We start from the raw sequence: 20,605 nt of genomic DNA, 5'->3' as shown, positions 1-20,605 counted from the left end.
TGATGGCAGTAAGTCAAAAATTCAGAAGTGAAATTTAACTCATTTAACTCTCCTTATCAATAAATATTGACAGTTTCTTTATCAATAGATATTCATTGAGGATCTAGTACATATATAATGATATTCTCGGTTGTGTAGAACATCTGCAAGAAAACAAATAATGGCCCATGCTGTCCTACTTTGGTTAGGAAGATAAGATGAAAATAACGTAACATTTATAATAATTTTTAACATTCACGACTATAAAATTAAGTGCCGACACAAGGAGTCATAAAGGAGGGTTGTGAAGGAAATTACTCAGTACAGGCTGTGGCACAGAGGGAAGAATTCATGGAGGAGCTGTGACCTTCTTGAACCTTGAAGGTTATTTGGATAACATGAGCAGCACAGTGTAGAAAATAGCCTGATGAAAGCAGAGTAATTGTGTTATGGAAAAGTGGGAAATTGACTTGAACATTAAGCTAAGGGTCATCCAATTATAGAAGGCTTTGGAAGTCATGCAGAGTAGTACTGGTAAATAGGGAAATACCATAGATTTTTGAGAAGATGAATGAGATGATGGGTGTATCATTTAAAGGAAATTAGATTAGCCATGGTTTACTGAGTGGGCTTAATCAGGGAGAAAAAAGACTGTAGAGACAAGTAGGCTGTAATAATCCATTCACAGGGGAATAGTGTTTTAGAATGACATATTTTCTCTGGAAATGAAAGTTAAGGTATAAACATGTCTAAATAATGCTAACAAGACTTGAGTATTGCCTGAGCATAAGAGATGGAGAAAAACTACTCAAGTGGCTACAAAATTCTAAGCTTAAGAATTGACAGGGAAAAGAATATTTACAAAGAGAAGACAAAAGAAAGTGAAGATGTGGATTTCTAAATTGATTCAGTATTGAACAAATGAATTTAAGATGGCTCAGTTAAAGAAAAACAATGAAAGAAGCACATCTTCCTGACTTGAAAAGTTCCTTTGAGACATACCTATCTTCTGATTTCCTCATAATAGCAGTCACAAGTACAAAACCTTAGTATTCTTTGGTTTCTTATACTGGAAGATATAAAGGATAAAGTAGACTGTAGAATTTGTAATTTAACAATGCTAAAAATCTTGTTAACAATTCCTAAACAAAATATGGTGGTAGGTATTAGGGAAGGCAGGAACTACTGTAGCACCATCATAACTCCCATTCTTTAGAAACTTTGTAAAAGATAAAAAATATAGAGGGATGGAGGATAGAGCACTGAGAAAGGTAGAGGATGGAATGCTGGTTGTAATTTCATCTCATCCAGATGCTTTTATTAACCATTTCTTATCTTGGCAAGGAAAACTGTTCTGCTTATAAAAACAACTGCCTTCAGCATCATTGCTTTTTGAAGGCAGATATATATAATCTCCACAGATATCGCTTGTGCTCAAGCGATAGTGGAAATATAAGGAGTTGACATGGTTTGCAAAAGCATCCTCTATGCATGTGGGAAACTTGAAGGGAAGTACCATATTCTTTCATATGCAAATGTTCTAGGAAATTGCTAATGGGACAAGAAAACCTCAAGAATAAATAAGAAAAACTCAAGAAATTTGAACTTCGAGAACTTAGTTCATGTCTATATTATGTCAAAACAACTGGTTAAAAATTCCAAGAAAATTGCATTCAGACCAATTTGATGTTATATTTGACTGGGGTGGATTCTAATGTACTGCACACAATAGCTATTCAATAAATATGAATAATAATACTAATGATTTAATGAAATTTTAAACTTTTTAATCCATTGGGTTGGTAAATAGCTAAAGTCTTACTCTGTTGTAAAAACACTAGGCAACTAAATTAACAACTCTAATTGATTATACTGGTCACCTCAACCCCTTTTACTTGTACCCTTTGACCAACATCTCATCCACTTCCCTGCCCTGGTATCCACTATTCTACTCTCTGCTGCTATGCATTTGACTTTTTTAGATTCCACGTATAAGTGAGATTATGCAGTTTTTCTTTTTCTGTGTTTGGCTTATTGCCCTTAGTGTAATGTCTTCCAAGTTCATCCATATTGTCAGAACTGGCAAGATCACCTTCTTTCTTAAGGCTGAATAATATTCCATTGCATATATATGCCACAAATTCTTTATTCATCAACGAATAGACACTTAGGTTGTTTCCATGTGTTGGCTATTGTGAATAATGCTGCAATGAATATAGTAGCAATCCTTTCACTATGCATATATATATCTAATCATCACGTTGCACATCTTAAACATATACAATCTTTATTAAAAAAATAACAGAAAAGAAAATTTTAAAGAAATTGAAAAAAAGAAAAAAACTGGGATGCCCTGCCTCCCCTTTGGACTGTATTCTGGGTCACACAAAGGGAATTGGAGAAGAACTTTCAAGTTTTAAAAATTTGGTTCAGTGTCTTTTCTCTTTGTACAAATTGGCATGTTCAAGAGGAGAAAGAATGAAAAAAAAAGTAATAGATGGAAACATGTCATTGGTAACGAGAGAGATCTAATGATTTACTTTAAAACTTTCTGAGCTTTGAAACTAAGGAGAGCTTAATTTACATCTACAGAACTTATGCACTTAAATGAGCTATTTTTGTTCGCTTGCACGCAATCTCCCTCTTCTGTTCCTGCTGTGTTACAGAGACAAATGAAAATAAATTTATGGTAATAAAATTAAGAGCTTAAACATGCTGTTCTTGTGTATGTTCATAAAGTTGTTCCCCCACCACCACACCTATTGCGATTTGCCCTGGAGTTTCAAAACCTCTTTATTTGGTTGGTAGATAAGCTATTTTATCACAAAAGTACAAAATGTCATTTTGAAAGCCTACTAACTTATTTATTTATTTATTTATTTTAGTTTTGGCTGTGTTGGGTCTTTGTTTCTGTGCGAGGGCTCTCTCTAGTTGCGGCGAGCGGGGGCCACTCTTCATTGCGGTGCGCGGGCCTTTCACTGTCGCGGCCTCTCTTGTTGCGGAGCACAGGCTCCAGACATGCAGGCTCAGTAGTTGTGGCTCACGGGCCCAGTTGCTCTGCAGCATGTGGGATCCTCCCAGACCAGGGCTCGAACCCGTTTCCCCTGCATTGGCAGGCAGATTCTCAACCATTGTGCCACCAGGGAAGCCCAAGCCTACTAACTTTTAAAAAATTACATTGCCCACCATAGAGAATTCAAGAGTTTGTGGCTGTTAGAGGAATGTCACTGAAGGTATTGAGTTAACATATGCAAACAGCAACAACTTTCTTTTCTTCTTTAACTTTCCAGTCAAATAAAAACATTTTTGCAAGTTTTAGGTGAAATCATGTTCTGCAATTTAAATCATATGCTTTCTTTGGCATGAGAAAGACTACTGACCTTCTTTAAGTACATAAAGCAGGGTGTCTTGTGTTGTTTGAAGATATTTTGAGTTTGCTTTTTAATGTGAGCCCTATGTGAACAAGGAGCTTTGCTTGAGCGTGTTTTGAAAGTGGAGGGAGTGCCAGATCCCAGTTCTCCAGTGGAGAGCTGGCAAGTTGCCCTACTCAATATTCACCCACTGAGCAGAAAAATATTGATGTTCACAGAATAAAAGAATTAAATATGCATTTTAAAAGTGTAAATAAAATGTGTCACTTTATAAGCATTGGAGGATTAGGAGGAATCAGACATTCTAACTTTTATTGACACATTGACACCAGCAATGGTAAAGAAAAGAAGAAATATCATAAGATATTTCAAGACACTTATTGTGTCTTGAAATTCTCAAACTAGTAAAAATATTATTACTGGAAGCATATAAAGGTAGGAATTATCTAATTTCACAATCTCTGCCAACAAAGCAGAGAACTAAGGTTAAAATATTATCCAGAGAGAGGGATATAAGAGGCATTTATTGGTTTTTTAGTCTTGTACTTTCCTTATGGATTAATTTCATCCCCTCTGAGCTATTGACTAATTGATTTACAAAACTCAGGACATGAAGGTAGGGAATTTCTTAGAATATTTTGTTTGCTTGACCAGATAAACAGAGGTTATTGGGATAAGTTAAAACGACCACATACGTATATTATCGTTAAGACTCATATTTCCTGTAATATGTAAATTGGTCCAAGATGTCACATTGAAGTTCAACTATCCAAAATCCTTTCTGATTTTGGTAATTAACAGTGTTGACAACACTTTGTCACTAAGCAAAACTGGGCAGATGGTGACTTTCAATATACATTCATTATACAGCATGAATGAGTGTAAATAACGTTGCTCTCTGTTTTGGAGAATTTGAAAGGGATTCTTTTAACTAATATTTTTAAGTTGACATAGAACTTTAAAGATGAAAACCTAGAATGCTTAAAGAATTTTAGAAAGTAAGTCCCTTCTATTTTATGAGCAACTGAACTTTTTAAGTAGATATACACCTTTTTTTTCTTTGTTCCCATCTTTCTATTAGACACTCAATAAATACTTCTGGAATAAGAGAAGGAATTAATTTCCTATTAGCTTCTAAAGGGAAGGAAACATGATTTAAACATCTCTGTATCCTCAGAGTCCAGGAGAGTGTTTGACACAAATCCTCAGCAAAGGTTTATTCCACATTTACTCTAAAATATAGAATAAAAGTATGAATACATCTCAAGCTTATCATTAAATCCCTCCCTATAACCCTTAAGCTCTGCAAGATATCTCTGATCTTGAATTCTTTTTTTTTTACATCTTTATTGGAGTATAATTGCTTTACAATGGTGTGTTAGTTTCTGCTTTATAACAAAGTGAATCAGTTATACCTATACATACGTTCCCATATCTCTTCCCTCAGCTTTTCCTTGTCTGTAAAGGTTTTAATTTCTCCATCAAATCAGAATGAGTTCCTTGATGGGTAGAGTAATCTTGGTTGCAGGTTTTTCTCCTTCATCACTTTAAATATATCCTGCCAGTCCCTTCTGGCTTGCAGAGTTTCTGCTGAAAGATCAGCTGTTAACCTTATAGGGATTCCCTTGTGTGTTATTTGTTGTTTTTCCCTTGCTGCTTTTAATATGTTTTCTTTGTATTTAATTTTTGATAGTTTGATTAATATGTGTCTTGGCGTGTTTCTCCTTGGATTTATCCTGTATGGGACTCTCTGTGCCTCCTGGACTTGATTAACTATTTCCTTTCCCATATTAGGGAAGTTTTCAACTATAATCTCTTCAAATATTTTCTCAGTCCCTTCCTTTTTCTCCTCTTCTTCTGGAACCCCTATAATTCGAATGTTGGTGCGTTTAATGTTGTCCCAGAGGTCTCTGAGACTGTCCTCAGTTCTTTTCATTCTTTTTTCTTTATTCTGCTCTAAAGTAGTTATTTCCACTATTTTATCTTCCACGTCACTTATCCGTTCTTCTGCCTCAGTTATTCAGCTACTGATCCCATCTAGAGTATTTTTAATTTAATTTAATGTGTTGTTCATTGTTGCTTGTTTCCTCTTTAGTTATTCTAGGTCCTTGTTAAATGTTTCTTGCATTTTCTCTATTCTATTTCCAAGATTTTGGATCATCTTTACTATCATTATTCTGAATTCTTTTTCAGGTAGACTGCCTATTTCCTCTTCATTTGTTAGGTCTGGTGGGGTTTTGCCTTGCTCGTTCATCTGCTGTGTGTTATTCTGTCTTCTCATTTTGCTTATCTTACTGTGTTTGGGGTCTCCTTTTTGCAGGCTGCAGGTTCGTAGTTCACGTTGTTTTTGGTGTCTCTCCCCAGTGGCTAAAGTTGGTTCAGTGGGTTGTGTGGGCTTCCTGGTGGACAGGACTAGTGCCTGTGTTCTGGTGGATGAGGCTGGATTTTGTCTTTCTGGTGGGCAGGTCCATGTCTGGTGGTGTGTTTTGGGGTGTCTGTGGACTTATTAGGATTTTAGGCAGCCTCTCTGCTAATGGGTGGGGTGGTGTTCCTGCCTTGCTAGTTGTTTGGCATAGGGTGTCCAGCACTGTAGCTTGCTGGTCATTGAGTGAAGCTGGGTGCTGGTGTTGAGATGGAGATCTCTGGGAGATTTTCGCAGTTTGATATTATGTGGAGCTGGGAGGTCTCTTGTGGACCAGTGTCCTGAAGTTGGCTCTTCCACCTCAGAGGCACAGCACTGACTCCTGGCTGCAGCACCAAGAGCCTTTCATCCACACGGCTCAGAATAAAAGGGAGAAAAAGTAGAAAGAAAGAAAAGAAAGAAAGAAAGAAAGAAAGAAAGAAAGTAAAATAAAATAAAGATAAAATAAAATAGTTATTAAGATAAAAAATAATTATTAAGAAAAAAAATTTTTTTTAAAGAAAAACAAAACAAAACCAAAAAAAGGACGGATAGAACCCTAGGACTAATGGTGGAAGCAAAGCTATACACACAAAATCTCACACAGAAGCATACACATACACACTCACAAAAAGAGAAAAAGGGGAAAAAATAATAAATCTTGCTCCCAAAGTCCACCTCTTCAATTTGGGATGATTCGTTGTCTATTCATGTATTCCACAGATGCAGGGTACAAGTTGATTGTGGAGCTTTAATCCACTGCTCCTGAGGCTGCTGTGAGAGCTTTCTCTTTCTCTTCTTTGTTCGCACGGCTCCCGGGGTTCAGCTTTGGATTTGGCCCCGCCTCTGCGTGTAGGTCGCCTGAGGGTGTCTGTTCTTTGCTCAGCGAGGGAAGGGTTAAAGGAGCAGCTGATTCGCGGGCTCCGGCTCACTCAGGCTGGGGGGAGGGAGGGGTACGGAGTGCGGGGCGAGCCTGCGGCAGAAGAGGCCAGCATGACGTTGCACCAGCCTGAGGCCGCCGTGCGCTTTCCTGGGTAAGCTGTCCCTGGATCCCGGGACCCTGGCAGTGGCAGGCTGCACAGGCTCCCTGGAAGGGAGGTGTGGAGAGTGACCTGTGCTCGCACACAGGCTTCTTGGTGGTGGCAGCAGCAGCCTTAGCATCTCAAGCCCGTCTCTGGGGTCCACGCTTTTAGCCGTGGCTCACACCTGTCTCTGGAGCTCCTTTAAGCAGCACTCTTAATCCCCTCTCCTCGCGTACCAGGAAACAGAGAGGGAAGAAAAAGTCTCTTGCCTCTCGGCAGGTCCAGACTTTTCCCCGGACTCCCTCCCGGCCAGCCGTGGTGCACTAACCCCCTGCAGGCTGTGTTCACGCCGCCAACCCCAGTCCTCTCCCTGCGCTCAGACCGAAGCCCGAGCCTCAGCTCCCAGCCCCGCCTGCCCCGGTGGGTGAGCAGACAAGCCTCTCGGGCTGGTGAGTGCTGGTCGGCACCGATCCTCTGTGCGGGAATCTCTCCGCTTTGCCCTCCGCACCCCTGTGGCTGTGCTCTCCTCCATGGCTCCAAAGCTTCCCCCCTCCGCCACCCCCATCTCCGCCCACGAAGGCCTTTCCTAGTGTGTGGAAACCTTTCCTCCTTCACAGCTCCCTCCCACTGGTGCAGGTCCCGTCCCTATCCTTTTGTCTCTGTTTATTCTTTTTTCTTTTGCCCTACCCAGGTGTGTGGAGACTTTCTTGACCTTTGGGAGGTCTCAGGTCTTCTGCCAGCATTCAGTAGGTGTTCTGTAGGAGTTGTTCCACGTGTAGATGTATTTCTGGTGTATCTGTGGGGAGGAAGGTGATCTCCGCGTCTTACTCTTCCGCCATCTTCCCCTCGTCCCTTGATCTTGAATTCTTAATTATTTGAGGAATCCCAGTTAGAGTTAGGGATATATTTAACAAAAACATTTATATGTGAAATATACAAATAGTTCCTGTACAGGGAAGCCTACAATATCAAAGTAACTTTTTCCAATTTTTTTGAAGTATAGTTGACAAATAAAATTGCAATATATGTAAAGTGTACAACATGATGGTTTGATATATGTATATGTTGAGAAAGGATTCCACCATCAATAAAATAACTCTTTTATTGACTGTTTACATGACTTAGGAAGAAAAAGCAAAGCCTTAGAGGACAAGACAGATATTGGTTTGAATACTGGCTCCACCAAGTTACAAACTGCAATCTGAGGTAAGTTATTAAAACTTTCTGAGTCTGTTTCTTCACATATGAAATGTGGTTAGTACTATTCATCTTAGATAACTAAATAACAGATATGACAATTCATTAAGATATAAATAATTGGATAGAACAGATACTCAGATACAACAGTTTCTCAAATCTATGTTTTCTGAATATTTTGTTTCTTAACATGCATAGTTTTGTGAATAAGGTACTTTTAACAAAAATGAAATTATCTGATAAATGATATTTGAGTTTTGACAAGTATGCTTCGATATTTGTCTAGTTACAAATTATAAGTTTTTGGATGTGGCACTATATTTTAGTATTAAAATTGCAGTGTTTGGAGGCAAAAGATCTACATTAGAATCCTGGCTCTTCTACTTCCTAGCTCTGTGATTTTGGCTGAGTAATCTAACCTCTCTGAGTTTTACATTCCACACCTCTAAAATAAGGATTAAAATACCTACCTTACCTGCTTCTAAGGTGGTTCTAAAAAAAATGAGATAATGGGTGTGAAAATATTTTGTAGAGTGCCAAGCACCATGCATTTGCTAGGTATTTATTATTATTGCTTTCTCTGTGTTAGATTTGACTTGGTAGTTGCCTTCATTGGTTTGTCAGAAGCAGTTATTCAGTGGTTAAGAGAATTGACTGAGAATAATGGCAGAAATTCCTTAAGAAACACATCACACGGAACCTGCAATGATAAATTTTTGTTGCAGTCTCTATCATAGATATAATACGTGACCTTGAAAAAAATTACTTTTTCATTTCCCAGTTCTAAAAATGGGAGCCAGAATTACCCCAATTAGTGCAGATTAATATAAGGATTGCTAGGGTAATAACACATACTGAGATACTGGATTAAGAGGAACACAGCAATTGCAAATGTAACAGGGTGTTTTCTATTGTCAGTAAGGATTTTTCATTATCCAATCTGTTTTTTTGGCTAAGAAGGGCATTGAGTCAGATTTTCTCCTGCCGTTAAACTACTATGTTAACATTTTACTAAATGGAACTGTGGTAGTTCCAAAATGTCAGTATAAGTAGCTCACTCCTAGGCAGTAGCTTTTCCATTGTAAGAATCTGGTTTATTCATTCATGATAAGAACACCCCAAGTATGAACCTTAAAATTCTCTAAATGTATAACTATTTAGATTTAGAATTGACAGAATTGTCACATATAATGTCTTTAAACTTGAGTGATACGTTAAAAATCAAAGAATTAATTTAAAATAAGGTGACAGCCCCAATCCAAACAAAAGTCTGAAATGGTGTTTTATTGTCAAGTAACAATTTTTCTGATGGCAGTTGGGTGAAGGGTGGTGGTGGAAGGGGTGGTAGAGGTCTTGAAAGGATGGAGCTCTCTTAGCAATAGAGACATTTAATCAAGAAACTATTGCAACTAATAATTGAAAAATAAATCTTTACCTATTGTAATCAGACTCTATGTGCAGATACGGGATTTGTATGGGTGACAGAAAGATTGAAATCACTAGAAGCTTTCAGCCATGAAGGAGTTGTACGCTGTAAACACTCAAATCAAGATCTTTCATCCATGACAGAATGGCTTGTTACTTTGCACAAAGGACAATAAACTGGCTTATAAGCAAAGTGAGTAATTTTTTAAAACACTCTATTGCATGTATAACAATCCTTGTAACATATCTGTCAAGCACATCATTTGTAAATACAAAAGGAATTTGAAAATAAATCTTAAAGCCAGAAAATCAGGGAGAAAGACTTTGGTGGAAATCAAATGGGTCCAAGAAATACATAATCACAAATCCTGACAAATTACCTTTCACAAATTACCTTCTTGGTGATGTACCTCCAAAATGGAAAATATTACTGAGAGATGGCTGTGTTTACTGAGAGGGAGAAGAAATCCAGGAGCTAGAATTTTTGTCTTTATTTTTTTTCCATCTTACTGATGAGCCCTTAGTGAAAATAAAAATGTAAGTCACAGGCATTGATTTTATTTTCTGTAGATCCAAATGACTCACAGTTAATGGTACAAACAAAAACATGTTTGTTAGAGTAAGAGAATGCTCCCATAACACAATTTTGAATGAAGATGTAATTTTTGTTTTCCAATGAAAGTTAATGTTCTTTTCTCTTTAATAAGATGCTGCAAAAGAACCTTTAGCCAACTCAAACCACCACCACCACCAACAATAATAATAGAAGCCAAAATAAGGGTTTTGAAATGGAATAAGAAGTCACAATAGGAAAAAAAAAACAACAAAACTTGCACTCCTTAAGAATTGATTAACTTTTATTTGAATTATATCAAGTGTAATAAAGGCTTTTTTCCAAAAGTTGTTCCATATTTAAGGAATTCAGTTATGCTTGAAGTAAACTATACTTTTAATAGGTCAATATATGTATTGTTTACTACAGAAATTTTTTTCAAACCTAGCCTCAAATTAAAATTTAAGGAAGTCTCACTAATTTATATATTGGTGGTTAGGCTAGGAATGAAGAGTTAATATACACTTCCCTTCCTTGAATTTTAGTATACCTTACTTATTTGACTTGAATTCTCTCCTCAATAAAAGTTAGTGTTTTTTCTCCCTCTCTCCCTCTTTCTCTCCTTCCCTCTGTCATGTTTGTAGAAACACACATATACACACATACACATGGATATAGGCACAGACATACAGACACACACACATACACACACACACACTCACACATACCATTCTTTTTTTAAATTAATTAATTTATTTTTGGCTGCATTGGGTCTTCGTTGCTGAGTGTGGGCTTTCTCTAGTTGCGGTGAATGGGGGGCTACTCTTCGTTGTGGTGCGCAGGCTTCTCAGTGCAGTGGCTTCTCTTTGTTGCGGAGCACGGGCTCTAGGCACGTGGGCTTCAGTAGTTGTGGTTCTCAGACTCTAGAGCGCAGGCTCAGTGCATGGGCTTAGTTGCTCTGCAGTATGTGAGATCTTCCCAGGCCAGGGCTTGAACCCATGTCCCCTGCATTGGCAGGCGGATTCTTAACCACTGTGCTACCAAGGAAGTCCCACACATACCATTCTTTCAAGGAAACCAGTCACTGTGAGGACAATGTTTACAATCTATATAACACCATCATTTTTGGTCAAGACAAAGAAGTTTCAAATGCAAACTTAAAAATTTGTGACAGAATAACTTTAGGAGGATATTATAAAGTGATACAAAAGAAAGTGAAATCATAAATGATAGACATAGAAAATTAGCTGTCAATAGATTGTTTTGTAATTGATGCCTGACTTCTGATATGAAAATGCACATTTAAGACATCTTGAAACATATTGAACTTAGTAAAATTTCAATTAATAAGAATTAATAAAAATGGTTTAGGAATGCAGGTTTTAGTTTTTGTTAGCTGCTGGTTTTTGATTTTGTTTTGATTGACCAAGTCTTAAGAAGAAAGTCTCTTGTTTCAATCTCAGATGTTGAAGAATTTTTAAAAATTTAATTTAGTTTAATTTTTATGTATATTTTTAAGCTGAGAAGGTGAAGTTTATTTTTTCCAGCTTTAATGAGGTACAATTGACAAATAAAAAATATAATAGATTTAAAGTGTACAATGTGATTTTATACACACACACACACACACACACACTGTGAAATAAATCGATAATGAGGAAAACTGGAAAATTCACAAATATGTGGAGATTAAACAGCATGCTCCTGAACAGCCAATGGGTCAAAGCAGAAATATATCTTGAGACAAATGAAAATGGGAACAAAACATACCTAAACTTACAGGCTGCAACAAAAGCAGTTCTGAGAGGGACAAATGCCTACATTAAGAAAAAAGAAAGATTTCTAATAAGCAATCTAATTTTACACCTCAAGGAACTAGAAAAGGAAAAAACTAAGCCCAGAGTTAGTAGAGTTGAAGAAAATAACAATCAGAATGGAAACAAAGGACCGAGAGACTAGAAAGACAATAGAAAAGATCAATAAAACTAAAAGCTGGTTTTTGAAAAGATAAACAAAATTGGCAAACCTTTATCTAGACTAAGAAAAAAAGAGAGAAAACTCAAATGAATAAAATCAGAAATGAAAGAGGAAACATTACACTGACACCACATAAACTAAGGATCATAAGAAACTACTATAAACAGTTATACACAAACAAATTGGATAACCTAGAAAAAATGGATAAATTCCCCAAAACATACAACCTACCAAAACTGAATCATGGAGGGATAGAAAATCTGAACAGACAGTAAGGAGATTGAATGAGCAATCATAAATCTTCCAACAAAGAAAAGCCCAGGACCAGATGGTTTCACTGGTGGATTCCACCCCACATTTAATGAATGCCTTTCTAAATTGTATAGTCTCTATGCCTTTCTTGGTAACTTATTGTGGGCATAAAATAATCAGGTCATAAATGTAAACCATGGAGTACCTAGAAATTAGTTTTACATAGTAGTTCTCATAGTAGAACAGTGTGGAGAGAGAAAATATACTCTAGCTATTACCTGAAAGTGGGTTTTTTAAATAGATTCCTCCTTTGTCATAAATTAGGTGCCCATATGTGCATGGGTTTATCTCTGGGCATTCTATCCTGTACCATTGATCTATATTTCTGTTTTTGTGCCAGTACTGTACTGTCTTGATTACTGTAGCTTTGTGGTATAGTTTGAAGCCCAGGAGCCTGATTCCTCCAACTCCGTTTTTCTTTCTCAAGGTTGCTTTTGCTATTCAGGGTCTTTTGTGTTTCCATACGAATTGTAAGATTTTTTGTTCTAATTCTGTGAAGAATGCCATTAGTAGTTTGAAAGGGATTGCACTGAATCTGTAGATTGCTTTGGGTAGTAGAGTCACTTTCACAATATTGATTCTTCCAATCCAAGAACATGGTATATTTCTCCATCTGTTTTGTCATCTTTGATTTCTTTCATCAGTGTTTTATAGTTTTCTGAGTACAAGTCTTTCACCTCCTTAGGCAGGTTTATTCCTAGGTATTTTATTCTTTTTGTTGCAATGGTAAATGGGAGTGTTTCCTTAATTTCTCTTTCTGATTTTTTGTTGTTGGTGTATAGGAATGCCAGAGATTTCTGTGCATTAATTTTGTATCCTGCAACCTTACCAAATTCATTGATTAGTTCTAGTAGTTTTCTGGTGGCATCTTTAGGATTTTCTATGTATAGTATCATGTCATTGGCAAATAGTGACAGTTTTACTTCTTCTTTTCCAAATTGTATTCCTTTTATTTCTTTTTCTTCCCTGATTGCTGTGGCTAGGACTTCCAAAAATATGTTGAACAAGAGTGGCGAGAGTGGACATCCTTGTCTTGTTCCTGATTCTAGTGGAAATGCTTTCAGTATTTCACCATTGAGTATGATGCTTGCTGTGGGTTTGTCATATACAGCCTTTATTATGTTGAGGTAGGTTCCCTCTATGCCCATTTTCTGGAGATTTTTTATCATAAATGGGTGTTGAATTTTGTCAAAAGCTTTTTCTGCATCTATTGAGATGATCATATGGTTTTTATTCCTTAATTTGTTAATGTGTTGTATCACGTTGATTGATTTGTGTGTATTGAAGAATACTTGCATCCCTGGAATAAATCCCACTTGATCATGGTGTATGATCATTATAATGTGCTGTTGGATTCTGTTTGCTAGTATTTTGTTCAGGATTTTTACATCTATGTTCATCAGTGATATTGGTGTGTAATTTTCTTTTTTGGGGATATTTATTTTCTGGTTTTGGTATCAGGGTGATGGTGGCCTCGTAGAATGCATTTGGGAGTGTTTCTCCCTCTGCAATTTTTTGGAAGAGTTTGAGAAAGATCAGTGTTAGCTCTTCTCTAAATGTTTGACAGAATTCACCTGTGAAGCCATCTAGTCCTGGACTTGTTTGTTGGAAGATTTTTAATTACAGTTTCAATTTCATTACTTGTGATATGTGTGTTTATATTTTGTAATTCTTCCTGGTTCAGTCTTGGAAAATTGTACCTTTCCAAGAATTTGTCCATTTCTTCATGGTTGTCCATTTAAAGACAGCCTCTTCAATAAGTGGTGCTGGGAAAAGTGGACAGCTACATGTAAAAGAATGAAATTAAAACATTACCTACCACCATACACAAAAATAAACTCCAAATGGATTAAAGACTTAAATGTAAGACGGGACACTATAAAACTTTTAGAGGAAAACATAGGAAAAACACTTTGACATAAACCACAGCAAGAACTTTTTGGACCCACCTCCTAGAGTAACAGAAGTAAAAACCAAAAAATGGGACTTAATTAAACTTGAAAGCTTTTGCACAGCAAGGGAAACCATAAACAAGACAAAAAGACAGCCCTTGGAATGGGAGAAAATATTTACAAATCAAACAACAGAAAAAGGATTAATCTCCAAAAATGCAAACAGCTCATGGAGCTCAATATCAAAAAGACAAACAATCCAGTTAAAAAATGGGCAGAAGACCTAAATAAACATGTCACCAAGAAAGACGTACAGATGGCCAAGAGGCACATGAAAAGATGCTCAACATCACTAATTATTAGAGAAATGCAAATCAAAACCACAATGAGGTATCACCTCACACCAGTCAGAATGGCCATTATCAAAAAAGCTAGAAACAATAAATGATGGAAAGGGTGTGGTGAAAAGGGAACCCTCCTACACTGTTGGTGGGAATGTAAATTGATACAACCACTATAGAGAACAGTATGGAGGTTCCTTAAAAAACTAAAAATAGAACTACCATTAACCCAGCAATCCCACTACTGGGCATATACCCTGAGAAAACTGTAATTCTAAAAGAGACATGCACCCCAATGTTCATTGCAGCACTATTTACAATAGCCAGGACATGGAACCAACCTAAATGTCCATCCACAGATGAATGGATAAAGAAGATGTGGCACATATATACAATGGAATATTACTCAGCCTTAAAAAGAAACACAGTTGAATTATTTGTAGTGAGGTGGATGGACCTAGAGTCTGTCATACAGAGTGAAGTAAGTCAAAAAGAGAAAAACAGATACCATATGCTAACGCATATATGTAGAATATAAAAAAAATGGTACTGATGAACCTAGTTGCAGGGCAGGAATAAAGAGGTAGGCATAGAGTGTGGACTTGATGACATGGGGTGGGAAAGGGAATCTGGGGCTGAGAATAGCATCGACCATATATACACTACTGAATGTAAGATAGTTGGCTGATGGGAAGCAGCAGCATAGCACAGGGAGATTGGCTCAGTGCTTTGTGATGACCTAGAAAGGTGGGATAAGGAGGATGGGAGGGAGGCTCAATGGGGAGGGGATATGGGGACATGTGTATGCATATGGCTGATTCACTTTGTTGTGCAACAAAAACTAACACGGTATTGTGAAGCAATTATACTCCAATAAAGATCTATTAAAAAAATAAAAAATAAAAGTAAAATAAAACAGATTCATGATATCTGGTTTCCTTTATAATTCTTTCTCCAAAAGAAGTGAAGGGAGTTGTTCAATTTTGCTCCCTAAATAATATATTCTAAACTTGTAAGCTTTGAACATTTATTACTACTATATTTTTTTAAATAGAAGAAAATAAATAAATAAAAGCTTTTTATAATAGTTTCTAGAAACTTATACCATAATACAGAAACACTGAGGATATTATTGTGTTAAGAAAACCCAGTAATCTATGATTTGTGAAATGTGACCACCTGGTCACTGGGTATTTTATGTAACAGTTTTATTTATAGGTCATATACTGTAAACCTCTATTTTAAAAATCATATCCTCTGCATTTTATAAATTACTTATACTTCCAAGCATGGCAAATTATTTTTTTAATCTTTGTAATTTAAATTGCAAAAGAAATTCATATTTTTCCCAAGATGGTAATAGTTCTATTTAGTTAAATTTCTGTTTGCACAACTGTAGGTCACATAAATGTGTATAAAATGTTGCTTTGATTTATGAATCACATTATAGATCTAAAGGTTTCAATTCATTAGCAGTGAATATAATGACTTTGGAAGCACTGAGGTGTCTCATGTCATATGTAGCTATCTAATGTCCAAAAACTCTGCAGTAAAAGTCTAATATCCACTGGATAGGAAATTTATATCAGACCAAAACTTTTTAAGAATAAAAATGTCCTTAAAGTGGTTTTGCCAAATGAATGAAAGCCATCATCCTTCTGAAATGCAGGGCTGTACTGATCTTTTTATTTTTTTTTCTGAAAAGTATGGATATTATACCACTTTGCTTTCAGTTTTAATCTGTTGTATTGTTTATATAGTAGGGGTACTGGAACATAAGATTGGGATCAGATGCAAGGTTATATAGCCATTACTATATTCTCGTACAAGAAACAGATTCATAGACAATTTTGTTTAGGTAAGAACGTTTTTCACATTTCAAATTAATAGACAGATTTCCAATTTCTACTTGAATATCCTTTAACCAGTATTTCATATTACTTAATTTATAAAAATTTAATATTTTCCATTAATGATAATAATTTAAAATCATATAATTTGGACTCTGTGTACATGGCAGTTCTAAAACATTTTAAATTAGAAAGGTTTTGGTAAAATAGGTGATGTGATAGTCATTATAACAAAATTTTAAAAATGATTTGGATAATAAAATCAATTTCAAGAGTGCCCATACCACCATCTATACATGTATGCTAATACTTGATTGCCTAAAGACAGATAGTAATAGCACATTTATGGAGTGCTTACTATGTGTTAGGTACTGATCTAAGCATTTTACATTATTATCCCCTATTTTATAGATGATAGATCTGAAGCAAAAAGAGATTATATCACTTGCCTAAAGTCACTTGACATGTACTTGCTGAAAGCAAATATTTTAAATCTAGAGCCAACACTTTTAAATCTAGACTTTACTGTCTCTAATGATAATCTGCAGTACTGAGGGAAGCAATACTAAAATACTTCAGTTTTTAAGTTTTTCTGCTGATATGGGGGTATTGGATCTTACTGAGGCTCTGAAAATTACCAACAGCTCACCCTTGAACAAGTCATATCACCCCTCTGAGCTTCCTCAATTTCTTCATCTAGAAAATGAGAGTCTGAATGAAGTAGAAACTACATTTCCTTCAGTTTTGCAATTTTATGTTTATATGATTTTACTCAGAGTTCAAAGAGGTAGAAATCAATGTATTGACTACTTACAATGTAGAGAATGAGAAAAAAAAGGACCATTGATTCTTAAATTTATTTTCACTGATGCCATGCAAATGGACGTCAAGCAAGCTTATGAACACAATCTTTGGATGTTATTCTTTCTATTTAGAAAACATTCTTTCTTGATTCTTTCTTTGGGTTACTTATACTTTCAGATTTCTGTCAACCTTTACCTCATTCAGGAAGCCTTCTCTTTTCTTCAGGAAGCATTCTGTTTTTCACTGCCATATCATACATTAGGAGAGGTGACCTTCATTTTAATCATATCTGTGACTTAAAACCCCTTTCCCTGCTGCTCTATGAAGCTCCACACCTTTTTTTTTTTTTTTTTGCCTGACTGTCTTCTACTCACATTTTGATAGGCATTATCTCTTCAAGTATTTCTTCATTGGCCTAACCTCCTCCTCAAGCTGGTTTGAATGTCCCTATTCAGGGTTTCAGTATCATCCTACACATATCTCAGAATGCTCAACAGACTGTATTAAAATGATGTATATACTTGGCTTCCTCAATCATTATAGGATCTGAGAAGACAAGGGTCATGTTGTATTCATTTTTATAAAACTAGAGACATTGCCTGGAATGGAATTTGATCAATATATATTAGATACACTGAACTTAAATGGTGATTCAATGAAGAGGTAGCCTTGGGGTATTCCTTTACCACATCCTAAAGGGAGGGCAGTCACATCTTACTTATTTTTACCTTATAGAAAATTATGAGAATTAGTGAGTCAAACTACTAGTTTGAGGTCTTAAGACTAGATGATATACAAAGATGCAACACATAAGCCAGCTACCATTATGCCTAATAAACATATGAGCACTGATAACATTTCTGATAACAGTAAGTTACATTTCACAGAGATGGATTTTTATTTTTTAGGATACAAACACTAAAAAGGGTTATAGTGAACTTACAGGGTGAATCTCATATGTAAGTCAACTATTAAAATAAAGTAAAATTAAATTAAATGAAAGCTTATTGAAAACAAGTTAGTATATTATGCTGGCTGTTAAACTTTCCCCATTGGTGTTCTCAGCAGCTATGATCTGGGGCTTAAATGAAAGTTAAATACACTAAAGAGGCTGCTGATGAATTAATGAGGAATATGGGCATAGCTCAGTAATAAACTCCTAAGTGGAGACTAGCATAAGAAAGAGAATCCAAACTTGAAGTATTTTATCAAAATCCTTAGTGCCATATAGCAAACCATGTTTACACAGGGCAGTAGACCAATTTCTAGGCTGCTGTGAAACATAACTCTTCTCTCCCTTGCTCCCTACCTTCCAACATTCAACAAACACAGGCACCTTGATAGACCCTAAAAGGAGGGTTGAGATTCAGAGATTAATATATAGTCCCTCGGGCTTCCCTGGTGGCGCAGTGGTTGAGAGTCTGCCTGCTGATGCAGGGGACATGGGTTCATGCCCTGGTACAGGAGGATCCCACATGCCGCAGAGCAGCTGGGCCCATGAGCCATGGCCGCTGAGCCTGCACTTCCAGAGCCTGTGCTCCACAGCGGGAGGGGCCACAACAGTGAGAGGCCCGTGTACCGCAAAAAAAAAAAGTATATATATATATAGTCCCTGAATCTTCTCAAACATGATGAAACTTCTAGAGACACTCAAAAGTGTAATTCACTCTAAGGCTAACAAGTCCAACAAAATTAGCTACTTTGCCACTATTATAGCCATAGCTTTACCTGTTTATACTTTGAAAATCCAGAATCAATAAGATAATTGTCATCTTCAATAAGTCAGTCCCATTTGGTATGAATATAAACATTACATATCAATTCATTTGGGAGTGATCTGTCTTTTGTGGCAAATATTTTTTTATTCAAGTTTTTAATTTAATGAAAAACATCCCATTATTAGAGACTACAGGGGAAAAGTATGAATACTTTTCAACTTTCTTTTCGTATCTACATGTTTTGTTAGATTTAAGTTTAGGGACTGATAATGCATCTTTAAATGACACCTCTGATTATATCATTCCTCTGATACAGGCAGTGTTACTCAGTGCAGCGTAACATTCCAAAGAAATGTCAGACTAAGTATTTCAAAAATGATGAATTAACAACATGAGGATTAAAAGACGTCATGATGGAGTGGACAGAAAGCTGTTAAGTATGACCCCATGATATGAGCAAATATGGACATGATCTGTTATTAGAATAATACTAGAATTGTGAATATTTTTTTAATAAGTAACATTTAACATTGTCAATTATACTCATTTAGCACCAGAGCATCATAGAATTGCTATTAAATAAAGTAGAAGATTCATTTTGCAATCCACATTACCATTTGTGGTATATCAGTGACATTAATAATTATTACCTTAGGCTACTGCAACATCAAAGAGAAAAAAATAACCCTGTGTGGTTCATTTCATAATAGAAGACATAGTGTCCTTGGAATTGAGATGCCACACTTGAGCACATTTAGTGTTCAGCAAATAATTTCTGAATGTCACTGATCCTAGATCATTTTTAAAAAGCTACTTCCCCTTACTTTGAAAGACGTGTTATGCTGCATTTCATTACTTTTCTCCCTACCTCGTTCTTCTTTTGTTTTAAAATAAACGATGAGGCTTTCGGTGAAGATTAAGCACTAGCAGGCAGTAACGCAATGGCCCAAACAGGGTTTTAATTGGAACTTCAAATCCTGTGGAAAAATAAGAAATTAAATCATTAATAAAATGCATTTCCCAGAAGACACTACATTGATATATGTTATGTTAGGAAGCCTTCATTTATTTTTTCCTATAAGATTCTTATAGACACACTTGTGAAATCTAAAACTCACTAGCCATGCCACATTAAGATTATATAATGAAATTCCAGCCCTTTCAAAGTTCCAAATATCAAGGAATAAATAAGAAATCCATAACAATTTTCCTTTTACGAATGTTAGCATTTTTATGTCAACATTAATCCTCATGTTTCCTTACAATGTTACAATACATTCATTACTTAAAGCAATCTTGGAAGTACTACAGAAATATTTCAATATGACCCAAGCAAAACCATGGCACAGTGTTAAACAATTCAAGCTGCCACATAGCTGAAAGTTTAGAATGAAATGTCTTTTCTCTACAGACTTGCAAAGACTCTAATTACAAATGCCCCCATTAAAGAAAATCATAAGAATAGTCTTCTAGTGAGTCATAGGTTATACCAGGTATGTGACTAAAGCACATTATAGAAATAAAAATGCAGATGATAAATTGTAGGGTACAAGATTTAGGATCCTGTCTAAAAGACACTTTATTATGCGTTTGGTCAACTAACAATTATTGAGAAACTCTAGACCAACTTTTCTTAAGAGTAATGCAAAAAATAGTTTACATTGAAGAGCTTAAATCTAGTTGGGGAAACCAATTGCAAACATTACAACTACATATTAATCCATATATATTGAGAGTAATGATTCTAAGGTCATGATTTACCA

This window comes from Mesoplodon densirostris, chromosome X (assembly GCF_025265405.1).
Source record: "Mesoplodon densirostris isolate mMesDen1 chromosome X, mMesDen1 primary haplotype, whole genome shotgun sequence".
In the NCBI taxonomy this organism is placed as follows: Eukaryota; Metazoa; Chordata; class Mammalia; order Artiodactyla; family Ziphiidae; genus Mesoplodon; species Mesoplodon densirostris.
Note: the sequence above shows the minus strand (reverse complement) of the source record.